Below are 14,371 nucleotides of genomic sequence, written 5' to 3'. Positions count from 1 at the left end.
CTTTTGTAATGTAAAGGATATGATAAAATCAAATCAAGTATTTCTGAAAACAAATGACAGGTTAACATATGGTCTAGTATAATGGTTTAACAACATGAGCTCAAGAACCAACCTTTATTGGTCCAAATCCTGCTAATGTTTATTACCTACATAACCTTGGGTAAGTTATTTAACGTCTCTTACCCTCAGTTTCCCTATTTGTCAAGCAGGGATAATAATAGTAGCTACGTCTTAAGATAGTCAAAAGAATTCGATTAAATAACCTCTTGATAAATGCTAATAATAATGAGTTTTGTAGAGAAGAAATACAGGATGATATTTATAAGAGCAGACCTGAGTTTATTGTCTGTGTGCTCCAGGATAAATAAACTCATCATACTTCAACTTTTCATCAGTAAAATGGGTCCAAGAAAATATTCTCTCCTTTAGTTATTATAAGAATTAAATAATACATATAAGGAGTCTTACATATCATACACCTTAAATAAATATAATTGCAGGCCTGAATTCACAATTGACTCTTCTCTATCTGGCTGTCACCAGTGGGTATCACCAGCAGAAGAACAGAGAAAAGGAGGACAGTAAAGTCAGGTTATTTATTTCCCCGGATCCCCTATTATGAGCATTTACTCTGGTTGGCTTTATCTCTCAAGAGAAAGTCATTGCTCTTAATGCAGGCAGCTTTATATGAACCTCTCTCCATCTGCCTTCCAGTAACCACTCTGTCCCCTTTGTAGCTCAGGATTAGGGATGGTAACCATGTCAACTTCCCTTGGTTCTCACAATATCTCTTGTGGTTCCCATATGCTTTAAACACACATTGGTAACTCCCCCCCCCCTTTGTAAATAAATGCTGTTCAAACTATTATAATATGAATTTTCCATTTGTTTCCTGTTGAGGTCCTGACTGACCCAGAGATCATGCTGTGGCATATAATGAAGCCTTATAATGTTATTACTTAGTAATTTGAAGATTTTCTGTTAACAATGACATTTAGGCATTTAAGAGGACTTGAAAATCACTTCGTGAGTATTCTTCCTATATGAGAACAACAAACAAGAGATGCTCACGTAACCCCAAAAAGAATCAGTTCCGGTTGGAGAAGTGATGGACGGGGTAAATAACCTGAAGGCTACAGGCCAGTTATCCCATGGGCTCAAGGTTTTCATGAAGCTCTTGCTGAGACCTGCTATGGTAAAACATCTCCACTACATGGGTTACTGCTCATACCTGGGATAGACCTCACCAGGAACATCTGAGAACACTGGCCTTATAAATTTTCAGAGATATTTCAAGATTCTCCATTATAAAAGTAAGGAAAAGCAGTTTGATTTTCTATGTCCTGGTATCCTACAATTTTATTCCCACTCTGTGGGAACTCTTTTATTATTTTCATCCCTGTTGAAGTGACACTCGAGTACAAAGTTAATGTGGCTTCCTTAGCAAGGGATCTAAAAGTTCAAATATACTCATTGGTACCTTTGAAGGAAAGCCTCTCAACCTGTGTGTCCTTGATATGGTAACCCAGGGAAAAGAGCTTCCTTCAGAACCATGACTTTCATAAGCTCTTGAGTTCATCGATGACCTTAAATGCAGTAATAATTAGTAAACTCTAGTTCATCAAATGATCTTCTTTATATAAAGAGTTTGTGTGGCAACATACTCCATATGGAATACAAGCTCCCAAATAATTGATCTCTCATTCCATACAGCATTCCTAGGGTTTAATAACTGCAATATTGTGTGCAGGGAAGTAGCCTTAATGCTGGATAAAAAGCCTCATATCCACTAAGACTCCTAATGGAGGTAAATGCAATCATCAACCAGCTTTTGTGCATAGGGAACAATTTTGTGATTTTCCCTGATTGATGCATTTCTGGACTTTACTAAAAATGAAGAACTGATGTAAGTAGATGTCTAAATAGGGAAAATTTGACAGAAAAGTGTTCATGCCAGGAAAAATGAATGAGCACAAAGTATGCATGGGGAGCATCTAAAAGGCAACATTAAAGGGAAGTAAAAAGTTGAAGTCCTTTGACTTTTGTGCACATTAAATTAATATTAATGAGGTCTACTTCTGGCAAATTGCCTCTTATAACCACTGCCAACTGGAATCATAAATGCAATCCTAAGCCTAAACAAAGAACAATACACTGTATGATTTAGAGCATTGAACCCATAGTTAATACAATTCTCTTTAATGAATGACTTATTCGTGAGTACCATATTAAAAATCATTAAATTAAGGTACAGTTAAATGTACTTTCAGAGAAAATTTCACTTCTGGATAACTCTGTTTTCTGTCAAGATAACAGGATACCTCCAAAGTCAATAAAACAAGCACAAAACTATCCATTACTACAATGCAGAATTCTGAAGTACTCAAATGACACCTTTACTTGTTATTTGGTAGACAAAATTTTTTAATGATTTTCAAGGGGCGGAACTCTATATATTCTACACATATATGTTGGATTTCATTATTCAAATGCTTCACTGGTTTCATGACACTTCTTAACTGTAATTAAACTGCGTCTCAAATCAGACTATACCTGGAAATTGAACTATTCATGCTGTAAATTGAATTCCTCAAAGTGAATCCTTTATAAATAATGCACATTAACATAAAAAACTATCTAAATTAAAAGAGGTCATTCCTATTTCTCAAAGGAAGCTTGATTTGCAACTCCATCAACTCCAGTAAGACATGTCAGAATAAGCAAATGGCAAGATGAACTTCAATCTATGAAAATGAAAATCCAACTCCTTCCTAAACAGAAATAATGCTGCACAGCTACTGTTTACCAAATGTTAAAGGTATAAAAGACTGTAAAAGATATACAGATGGCATCTTCCCCCGTTTTACATATCAAAGGACTGAGGACAGAATAACTCAGGGAAAATACGATTGCATAACAGCTCCTACCTAATACCCAAAAACACAAACAAAAAGAAATAGAGAGAAACAATGTAAGATAAAGTTAGGAAGGTATACTACTCGTGGCGAAAACGGAGTAAGAAAAGGTAAGCTGTGGAACTACTAGATAAAGGAAACTGAAAAGAGACACAAAACTCCCATGCTCACAATCACACCACCAACCTGGGCATTGAGGCAGATGGAGCTAGCCCTGAAAACCATTAATTGCACTAAAGTGAGAAAGTGTAAAGAGGGGGTTACACCAACATGAAGCATCGAGCGAACGTGGAAGCCTTACCCAACTGAAGATACATGTAACTGGTGAGTACAATACTTATATCGTAAAATAAGGACCTGAGTATGAAACATGAAAGTACAATTCCTAGTTAAAGAAAATAGGCAGAACTGAGAACAACGGCAATTAAATGCTGAGCAGCTTTGGCAGTCCAGGAAGTTAGCACACAGTGTCAAGGTCCTAGCTTTTAGGGCCGTAATTCACACAGACTGAGGGACAAAAGACCACTGAAGGACCAAAGCAGGAAGATGAAAACATTGTATCGCTATCCTCGGGGTTCAAGTTAGACTAGAAAAGTTCCAATCATTAGCTATGGGCAGGAAAATTGGAATTTTGATTTATTTGGATGGGGGGGGTGGGAGAAAAAGTATCCCATGAGAGATTCAAATTCCCTACACATGTGCTACCCAGGTGTCGAATCTGAATTTTAAATACACAAATAATAGGGGTCGCCAGGGGCATGAAATTAACATACATTGGGATTAAAAAGGGAGAAACTGCTAAGACTCTGGGCAGAAGCAAATGTAAAACCACTCAGATATAACACTTTTACATCCAAGGACACAAGGAATGCCTCCCTCAACCCGAGAAAGTGAAAGAACAGCTCCTAATAAAACAATTGGAGACCACATGAAGAAACTATTAGGAAATACATATCAGTTAAAGCACAAAGAAAGATTAGTACCTCTAAGAACTTCAAATGGAACAATCTGAGATAAACCATAAAATATATATGTTTGAAGTAATTAAAGAAATAAAAGAGAGAATGGAAACTATAAAGATTACACAGGATATTAACAATAAACTAATCAGTTTGAAAAATGACCAAGTAGAATTCTACAATTAAAAAAAATGTCACTGCGTATAAAAACTGCATGAGCAGGTTGAAATACAAGCAAGACACAGTTGGGGAAATAATTTGTAATCTGAAAGTAGATGTGAGAAAATTATCCAAAATACAACACATAGAAATAAAAATATGGAGAATTTGAAAGGGAGTTCAAGAGACGTGAAAGACAAAATGAGAAGGTCTAAACTGAATGTGAGTCACAGAAAGAAATATTAGAAACAATGTGAAGGAAGCAATAGTTGAATAATGGTTGTGATTTTTCCAAAATTGAACAACAACCTATTTTAAGCGAAACAAAGATGACTGAACATGAGAAATAAATATAAATCCAGGCCTAGACATTAAAAGAACTTACAGACACAGAAATTCTAATTTTGCTACTTGTAGATCATTCTAGAAAAACTACTAAAGAATGCAATTCAGTGAGAAAGGAAATATGACCCAGAAGGAAGGAGTAAACTACAAAAGGCAATAGTAAACAAAGACAGGGGTTTAAAAGAAGAGTTAATGCAAATAAAATACATGACAAACAAGTAATACACATGTTAATGACCACATAGAGTTAAAAATAAAGTGAACCTAAAATATTAAAGGACTGTTATATGGGCAATGGAGGGGGCTGATTGGAATGAAGATGGAATAAGCTCATTAAACTATTTAGGAGGAGAGGAAGTATGTTGTTTTAATATTTATTTGACCGAACATTGTTAACATATTCATTGATGGAAATATTCAAGACTATGAACTTCTATCTCATTCCCAAATTAATCAACAACATTAATACTAATGGAATTAAAAATCATAAACAAAATTCCTCCTGAAATTTGAGAATCTGACTTGTAATTCATAGGGAATAGCCAAAACTATTTTGAAGAACAAGAAGTAAGCAAAAACTCTATCATATATTTTGACTTTTTATAACGCTTTGTAAAGTCAATGCAAAATTGGCCTAGAATAGACAACAAGATGAATGGGACAGAAAAGAAGTGGACTAAAATATATGTGGAAATATGGTTTACACTAAAGAACATATTGCAAGGCAGTGGAGAAAAAATGGGCTATTTATTAAATTGAGGTAAGACTATTGGTTATATACAGAGAAAATATAAAATCTGGGTCCTAGCACACACCATGAGCTCATAATTATTGATAACACAAAATAAAGATAATACAATTTGTGAGGATGTGGAGAAATGTAAATATTTATATAACCCAGGTGGGGGTAATCTCATGAGAGATAAAGACATAGGGAGACAAAGAGGAATAGAGAACATGAGTGAGCAAAAAGGAGCGAGATATCTAGTAAAATTAAGAATATGTATACAATATGACCCAGCTCTTCCATTTCTATGTATTATGACTCAGCAAAACTTTACCATTGTTAGACATGTACAGAAATGCTCATTGTAGGATATATTAAAAATAACGTTTGAAAACAAAGTTTTTCATAAGTAAGGATCTATATGTATCCATAAGATAAGGATCTATATGTATTATCCATAAGTAAGGATCTATATGTATTAATACATCTACAAGTCTCCAGAATTCCAGTCAAACATAACCAAAACACTGGATGTGAAAAGGACATACAACATGGCAGGTCACAGGTGTGCTACAATCACTTCCGCAGAAAATAATATAATAAAGTATTCAAAACAGCATTGGTAATAGAGGAGGAAAATGCCAGTTGAGGAAAAGTTTATGTAAATCTGGGCAAGATGTCTAGTAGATACATGCATATATATTTACATACTTATCAACTTATTGAGACTGAGGAGAAGTATGGGGTAATGTTACCAAGAATGGTGACAACCATATCATTTTCCTATTTCCTATGTCAGATCTAAGAAGAGAGATTCAGCAAAAAATATTATAAAAATCTTAAGCCAAGGGGTGCCTGGGTGGCTCAGTAGGTTAAGCATCCGACTCTTGATTTCGGATTAGGTCGTGATCTCACAGTTTGTGGGTTTAAGCCCCACGTTGGGCTCTGAGCTGACAGTGTGGAGCCTGCTTGGGATTCTTTCTCTCCCTCTCTCCCTGCCCACGCCCTGCTCACAAGCTCTCACCTTTCTCTCCCTCTCTGTCTCTGTCAAAATAAATAAATAAATAAACTCAAAAGAGAAAAAAAAAAAAAGGAAACAAAATCTTAAGCCAAAATATTTACCTAAGCCCCCAACTCCCATAGATATCTACATGCAGTCTCAGAATGATCCCAAATATTCAGAATGACTTATATGGGCCCTGAATTAATCAGATGGTTCAATTTGCATTACCCCTTGTTTGTTTTACATTTGTTTATAAGGCCTATAATGAGTTTGTTTCTTAATCCATAGAGAAAAAGTCTCAATGTGTAGTTCTTTTCTGTTAAATAAGACTCCATCTACATGGTGACAATTACTAAGAGGAACTCAGTAACTGCTTGATTTAACCATATTACTCCATCTATTCATTCAATAAGCTTCTCATGTATCAACTACTCTACTAAGAACTCCTTCTTTTTTGTTGTATTGTTTCTATAATCCTTCTCATCCCTGTCACTGGTTACAATTCCATTATATAGTTCTCCTGCAGTCTATGAGAGGACAAAGAAACCGTCTACATTTTATACGTCCCCTAACACCACAATACCAAATACCAAATGAAGCAGCATGACATGTAGGAGAATAGTCACCACACTAAGAAATCTATCACAATGACTGGCAACCACCAATGAAACATTAACTCATCACAGAGGAGGCTTATTTTATGTTTTTTTTCATATATTCATTCATTCATTCATTCATTCATTCATTCATTCGTTCCTTTTGTTTTTCCCCAAATTCTCTAAATGCTCACAACATAGGAAACTTTTCCTCTCTGTACCATCATTCTGAACAAGATTAGAAAAATTCAATTTGTGAAGTAATCATTGCGCATCCAGAACCTGAACATAGGTGATACCTGGAACTGTTGGCTGGGAGAACACGAACTTCAAACTTAGATTTGAAAAATAAAACATTACATTCTTCCTGGGGCAACCAGAGAAACATTATGATGAGCTCTGCCACCGAAGCTGAATGTTTGATTCAAGTAAAAAGAATGTGAAATTCCTGAGGTAATTAATTAGCAGAGCAAGCAATGAAATTTGCAATGATTCCCAAGGAAGAACATCTTTAATATATGTCGCTCAATAAACAGTGACAAGCAAAAATCCTACTGTCAACAGAGCTCTTATTAATATTTCTCGGCAGTATACAGTTAGAACAGCAGCATATCCTGATGCAGCACTACAGCAGATATGGACGTTATGTACAGGTTGAAGCCTTCTAGATCTCCACCCGACTGGGTGTGATGATCAAGGTTTGCTGCTTTAGAAGAGAATGAGAATTATGTGGAAATACATTCTACGACATCATTCCAAGGGGTACTATGCAATCCTGTCACTGCCAGTCATCAGATTGGGCATCACGAAGATGATGTGATGCAATGCTTAATCACCTTAATATGTCAATTAGCTGACAAGGGGTGTGCCTTTGCAAATTACTACTGAAACCATTGGGCCTGCCTTGATTTGCATTCCCATAACATTCTAATGGATTAAAACAAACAACAACAAACAAAACATGACCTAATATTACTTTTAAATCTTCCCTGTGAGGTGATCTCAAAAATCTCCCTAATCTCTTCCAACTCTGAGACTAAGCACGCCAACGAGAGGAAGATATTTTTAGGGCCAACCTTGGCATTTTGACAGTCCTGAGGATTTCATTTGGCACAAAACCACAGAGACCCTCCAGAAACTAAAAAAAAAATCCTCCTACATTATCTCAAGAGGAAGAATACCATTTTGGAACAGTCCGGTTTAGTATAGGAGTTCTTTCACCAAGAATAACCCAGGGCCCAATTTATGTCCTATTATTTGCCAGAGAGCTTTTAATATCCTTGTTATTCATAGACAGCAATTAGAAATGCAAATGAAGTTGTGGGTTCTTTTCCCTGTCCCAAACACTAACAAAGGGGCAAGGCAGTCTCTAAGAAGAAAATGAGGGGATGAAAAGCAGACATTCACCTTCTCTCGTTCTATTTTCAGTGCCTTGCTCTGTCAGCAAGAAGCACAAAACAGGATCACCTCTGAGGCCTACTGCCCCAGGATTAACCATGTCCAAGAGAAATACAGGGAAACTGAAACATTAACCGGAAGGAAATGATCATAGAATAAGGATAGCCAAAAAGATGTGAAAGAGTCAGAAAAGGCAATAAACAGTCCTTGAATTGATAACAAAATAAAAAAAAATTATTCCAAATATTTATTGGGAAGTTTTGTTCAGAAATTATTCTATACACAACAGGGGATTTATCTCATTTAATCCTAACAACAACCTAAAGAGGTAAGCACTATTTTCATGTAACAGGATTTAAATGACATGTAACAGAACTAAACAAGTATTCATCATTATCATACTCATCCCCAGTCTACATGACAAAACTGAGATACACATAGGAAAACTGATTTGCCAAAAGCCACACAAGCTGTATTCATCTGAGTTGTATATACACGTTCTCTGAAAACCAACAAAGGCCCTCCAACTGGTGGAGGGGGTAAGTGTGCAGAACTTCTGCCTCCCTACTTCCACATTAACCAAATCATCACCACCTTCTTACTCATTAGGCTTCTGCATGGCATTTCAGTTGACCAGAACGATCTCTCTGTGGTTAAACTTATTTTTTTATTTTATTTTTTATTTTTTAAAATTTGCATCCAAATTAGTTAGCATATAGTGCAACAATGATTTCAGGAGTAGATTCTTTAGTGCCCCTTACCCACTTAGCCCATCTCCCCTGCCACAACCCCTCCAGTAACCCTCAGTTTGTTCTCCATATTTATGAGCCTCTTCTGTTTCGTCCCCCTCCCTGTTTTTATATTATTTTTGTTTCCATTCCCTTATGTTCACCTGTTTTGTCTCTTAAAGTACTCATATGAGTGAAGTCATATCATTTTTGTCTTTCTCTGACTAATTTCCCTTAGCATAATACCCTCCAGTTCCATCCACGTAGTTGCAAATGGCAAGATTTCATTCTTTTTGATTGCAGAGTGATACTCCATTGTGTGTGTGTGTGTGTGTGTGTATACACACACACACATACATATACCACATCTTCTTTATCCATTCATCCATCGATGGACATTTGGGCTCTTTCCATACTTTGGCTATTGTTGATAGTGCTGCTATAAACATGGGGGTGCATGTGTCCCTTCGAAACAGCACACCTGTATCCCGTGGATAAATGCCTAGTAGTGCAATTGCTGGCTCGTAGGGTAGGTCTATTTTTAGTTTTTTGAGGATCCTCCATACTGTTTTCCAGAGTGGCTGCACCAGCTTGCATTCCCACCAACAATGCAAAAGAGATCCTCTTTCTCCGCATCCTCACCAACATCTGTCGTTGCCTGAGTTGTTAATGTTAGCCATTCTGTCAGGTGTAAGGTGGTATCTCATTGTGGTTTTGATTTGTATTTCCCTGATGATGAGTGATGTGGAGCATTTTTTCATGTGTCGGTTGGCCACCTGGATGTCTTCTTTGGAGAAGTGTCTATTCATGTCTTTTGCCCATTTCTTCACTGGATTATTTGTTTTTGGGTGTTGAGTTGGATAAGTTCTTTATAGATTTTGGATACTAACCCTTTATCTGATATGTCATTTGCAAATATCTTCTCCCATTCCGTCGGTTGCCTTTTAGTTTTGCTGATTGTTTCCTTCGCTGTGCAGAAGCTTTTTTATTTTGATGAGTTCCCAATAGTTCATTTTTGCTTTTCTTTCCCTTGCCTCTGGAAACGTGTTGAGTAAGAAGTTGCTGCGACCAAGATCAAAGAGGTTTTTGCCTGCTTTCTCCTCGAGGATTTTGATGGCTTCCTGTCTTACATTGAGGTCTTTCATCCATTTTGAGTTTATTTTTGTGTATGGTGTAAGAAAGTGGTCCAGGTTCATTCTTCTGCATGTCACTGTCCAGTTTTCCTAGCACCACTTGCTGAAGAGACTGTCTTTATTCCGGATATTCTTTCCTGCTTTGTCAAAGATTAGTTGCCCATACGTTTGTGGGTCCATTTCTGGGTTCTCTATTCTGTTCCATTGATCTGAGTGTCTGTTCTTGTGCCAGTACCATACTGTCTTGATGGTTACAGCTTTGTAGTATAGCTTCAAGTCTGGCATTGTGACGCCTCCTGCTTTGGTTTTAGTTAAACTTATTTTTAAAATCATTTTGCATTAGATACCAGGTACTTTCATATACTTTCCCAGAAACTGTCTTAGCTATCCCATTTTACAGTTGAAAATGCAGAAGATCAGGGTGCCTGGGTGGCTCAGTTGGTTAAGCTTCTGACTTCAGCTCAGGTCATGATCTCGCAGTCTGTGAGTTCAAGCCCCTCGTCGGACTCTGTGCTGACAGCTTAGAGCCTGGAGCCTGCTTCAGATTCTGTGTCTCCCTTTCTCTCTGCTCCTCCCCCACTCATGCTCTCTCTCTCCATCAAAAATAAACATTAAAAAATTTTTTTAAATAAACAGTTTTTAAAGTTTAAAAAAAAAAGAAAGAAAATGCAGAAGATCATAAAATTCAGGCAATTCACCTAGGATCCCAAAGTAGTAAGTTGTGGAGCTAGGACTGAACACACTGTTTTTAATTCAAAGTCCAGCTATGTTTCAATTTCAGCAATGATGGCCACCTGTGAACAACTATATGTACTTTATATTAAATGATTTTGGGGGGACACCTGGGTGGCTCAGTGGGTTAAGCATCTGATGTTGGCTCAGGTCACAATCTCACGGTTCATGTGTTCAAGCCCCACATGGGGCTCCACACTGACAGTGCGGGGCCTGCTTGGGATTCTCTCTCTGCTCGTCCCCCACTTGCATGCACTCTCTCTCCCAAAATAAACTTAAAAAAAAAGAAAATAGTTTAAAAGATATTTTTTTGCACCTCCAGTGAGGTAATAACTGACAAATAAAATTGTAATATACATAAAGTGTACAATGTGATGATTTGATATATGCATACACTGTGAAAGAATGCCCACCATCAAGTTGATTAACCCATGTTTCAATTCACAAAGTCACCTTTTCTCTTTTCTTTTCTTTTTTTGCTTGAGAATGCTTAATACCTCTCTTAACATATATCAGTTATACAATACAGTATTATCAACTATGACTATGCCATAAATAAGATCTTCAAAACTTCTTTAATTCATAACGAGGACTTTTTATACTTTTTAAAAATATAATTTATTGTCAAATTGGTTTCCATACAACACCCAGTGCTCATCCCAACAAGTACCCTCCTCAATGCCCATCACCCACTTTCCCCTCTCCCCCACCCCCCCATCAACCCTCAGTTTGTTCTCTGTATTTAACTGTCTCTTATGGTTTGCCTCCCTCCCTTTCTGTTTGTAACATTTTTCCCTTCCTCTCCCCCATGGTCTTCTGTTAAGATTCTCAAGATCCACATATGAGTGAAAACATACTGTATCTGTAAAGACAGTCAGTCTGACTGACTTATTTCACTTAACACAATACCCTCCAGTTTCATCCACATTGCTGCAAATAGCCAGGTTTCATTCTTTCTCACTGCCAACCTCTCCCATTTCCCCCACCTCACCATCTTTGACAAACATCATTCTATTTTAAGTTTGACTTGTTCTTCATTTTTCCACAAAGCATATATATGGAATAATATAGTCTTTTTGTGGTCAGAACATTTGTGATCTACTCTCCACAACTTTCAAGTACATAATATATATTGTTAACTATGGTCATCCTGCTGTATATTAGATCCCCAGAACTTATTCATACTATAATTGGAAGTTTGCATACTTTCATCAAAGTCTCTCCACACACATATCTAGACCACCACTCTGCATGTCTTGGCATATACCCTTCCACTCTTTGTTTCTATGGTTTTGGCTTTTTCAGATTTTACATAGAAGGGAGACCACATATTATTTCTCTTCCTCTCTCTCAGACTTATTTCCCTTAGCATTAAGCCATCAAGGTCCACATATGTTGTAGAGCATAGGATGATTTCCTGTGTATGACTGATATTTCATTGTATGTGTGGGAGGGGGGAGTGTGTGTATTCTCACATCTCACATGTTTCTTAGCTATTCCTTAATTCGAAGGACACATGCAGGGATTCCATGTCTTGGCTAATGTGAATAATGCTACAATGAATACAGTGCAATTTTCTCTTCAAGATAATGACTTCATATATTTAAATATATAACCAGAAGCGGGATTACAGGATCATATGGTACTTTTAATTTTAATTTGTGGAGGAACTTCTATACTCTTTCCCACAGTGGCTATACCAATTTATATTCCCAATTATAGTGGAAGAGGGTTCCCTTTTCTCCATATTCTTGCCAACACTTGTTATTGCTTGTCTTTTTGACATTAGCTATTCTAAAAGGTACATGGTGATATCTCACTGTGGTTTTGACTTGCATTTACCTAATGATGAATGAGGCTCTTTATTTTATTTGCCTATTGGACATTTCAGTGTCATCTGTGGAAATAACTGCTATTCAATTTCTGTGTCCTTTATTTAATAGGATTATTTCTGGGGTGTTTAATTTATTGCTGTTGAATTCTATGAGTTCTTTACCTACTATGTATATTAAGCATTTAACAGAGATGTGCTTTACAAATATATTTATACATTCTATATTTTTACTTTTCATCCTGTTTATTATATCTTTTGCTGTACTGAAGCTTTTTAGTTTGATATTATCCCAGTTCATTTTTTATTTTGTTCCTTATTTTTTAGCATCATATGTAAAAAATCACTGCCAAGACCAAATTCAAGAACTTTATCCCCATGTTTTTATCTAGGAGTTTTATGGTTTCAGGTCTTATATGACTTATATTTAAAAGTCTTATATACATTTCCTATGACTTATATGTAAAAGTCTTTAATACGTTTCAAGTTAATTTTTGTTAGTGTAAGACAGGGGCTAATTTAATTCTTTTGCAAGTGAATAGGCCATTTTCCCAATACCATTTATTAAAGAAATTATCCTTTTCCCAGTGAGTATCCTAGACTCTCTTGTCAATTATTATTTGACTGCATACGTATGGCTTATTTTTTGTGCTCTCAATTCTCTTCCTTTGCACTATGTGTACATTCTTTTGCCACCACACTGTTTTGATTACTGTAGCTTTGTAATATAGTTTGAAATCAGGAAGGGTAATGAATCCAGCTTTCTTCATAATGGACAGGAAACCTCTATCTGTCAGGGCTTTCTTGCAGAGCTTTGCAGAGGAGACAATGTTTGAGCTGACCTTTCAAGCATTTGATGATCTTCAAGAAAAGGGCATTCCAAAAAAAATAAAAAGTATTTACACAGGCAATAGAAACGATATAAGTTAAGGCAGTTACAGAAAATTTGCATTATTCCACTAAAACTGGAGGGTAGAGTCTAAGGAGGGGAGGGGTATGGGGAAAAGGTAATTAGAGATATTATATATTATACAGCAAAAGTTCTCAAAATTTCTAGCTCAGAAGACCCTTATGTTTTAAAAAAAATTTTTTGTGACATATATTTATTATTATTGAGAGACAGAGAGATACAGAGCATGAGCAGGGGAGGGGTAGAGAGAGGGGGAGAATAGAATCTGAAGTAGGCTCCAGTCTCTGAGCTGTCAGCACAGAGCCCAATGCAGGGCTCGAGCTCACAAACTGTGAGATCATGACCTGAGCCGAAGTCAGTCGCCTAACCAACTGAGCCACCCAGGCACCCCAGAAGACCCTTATGCTTTAAAAATTCCAAAAATCTTGCCTATATGAGCTATATTTATTGATATTTATCATATTACAGTTATAACTAGGAAATTTTATAAACATTAAAATACTACAATATATAAGCATAGTTTTTGTTGGGTCACAAAATGATGATGCCATCACATACTACATATCTCTTGTAAAGGTTAACTGTATGGTTTTGAAATAAAGAACATGGAAAAGATATTCCCAATATCTTTAAAAGGTGACATTTCAAGGAGATGGGGTGAATGGTAATAGCTCTATAGCATAAATATGAGTCAAGCATCTATATTAGGTTGATAGAAACACAATTTCAATATGGTGCCTTCATCTACAATCTTACAATCACACTGAAGATAACAAGTATATTTTTATTACTGGCATAGAGTAATATCCTAAGATTTAGCCCAATCTACCTCTGTTGTACATTTCTCAATGGATAAATTCCCCCTAACTTGAGTACTGAGACATAAAGGTCAATTAGAATTCATTCAGAAAATGTTCATCGAGAACCTCTTATGT

This window comes from Felis catus, chromosome X, assembly GCF_018350175.1.
Source record: "Felis catus isolate Fca126 chromosome X, F.catus_Fca126_mat1.0, whole genome shotgun sequence".
Lineage (NCBI taxonomy): Eukaryota > Metazoa > Chordata > Mammalia > Carnivora > Felidae > Felis > Felis catus.
This window is presented reverse-complemented; position numbering follows the sequence as displayed.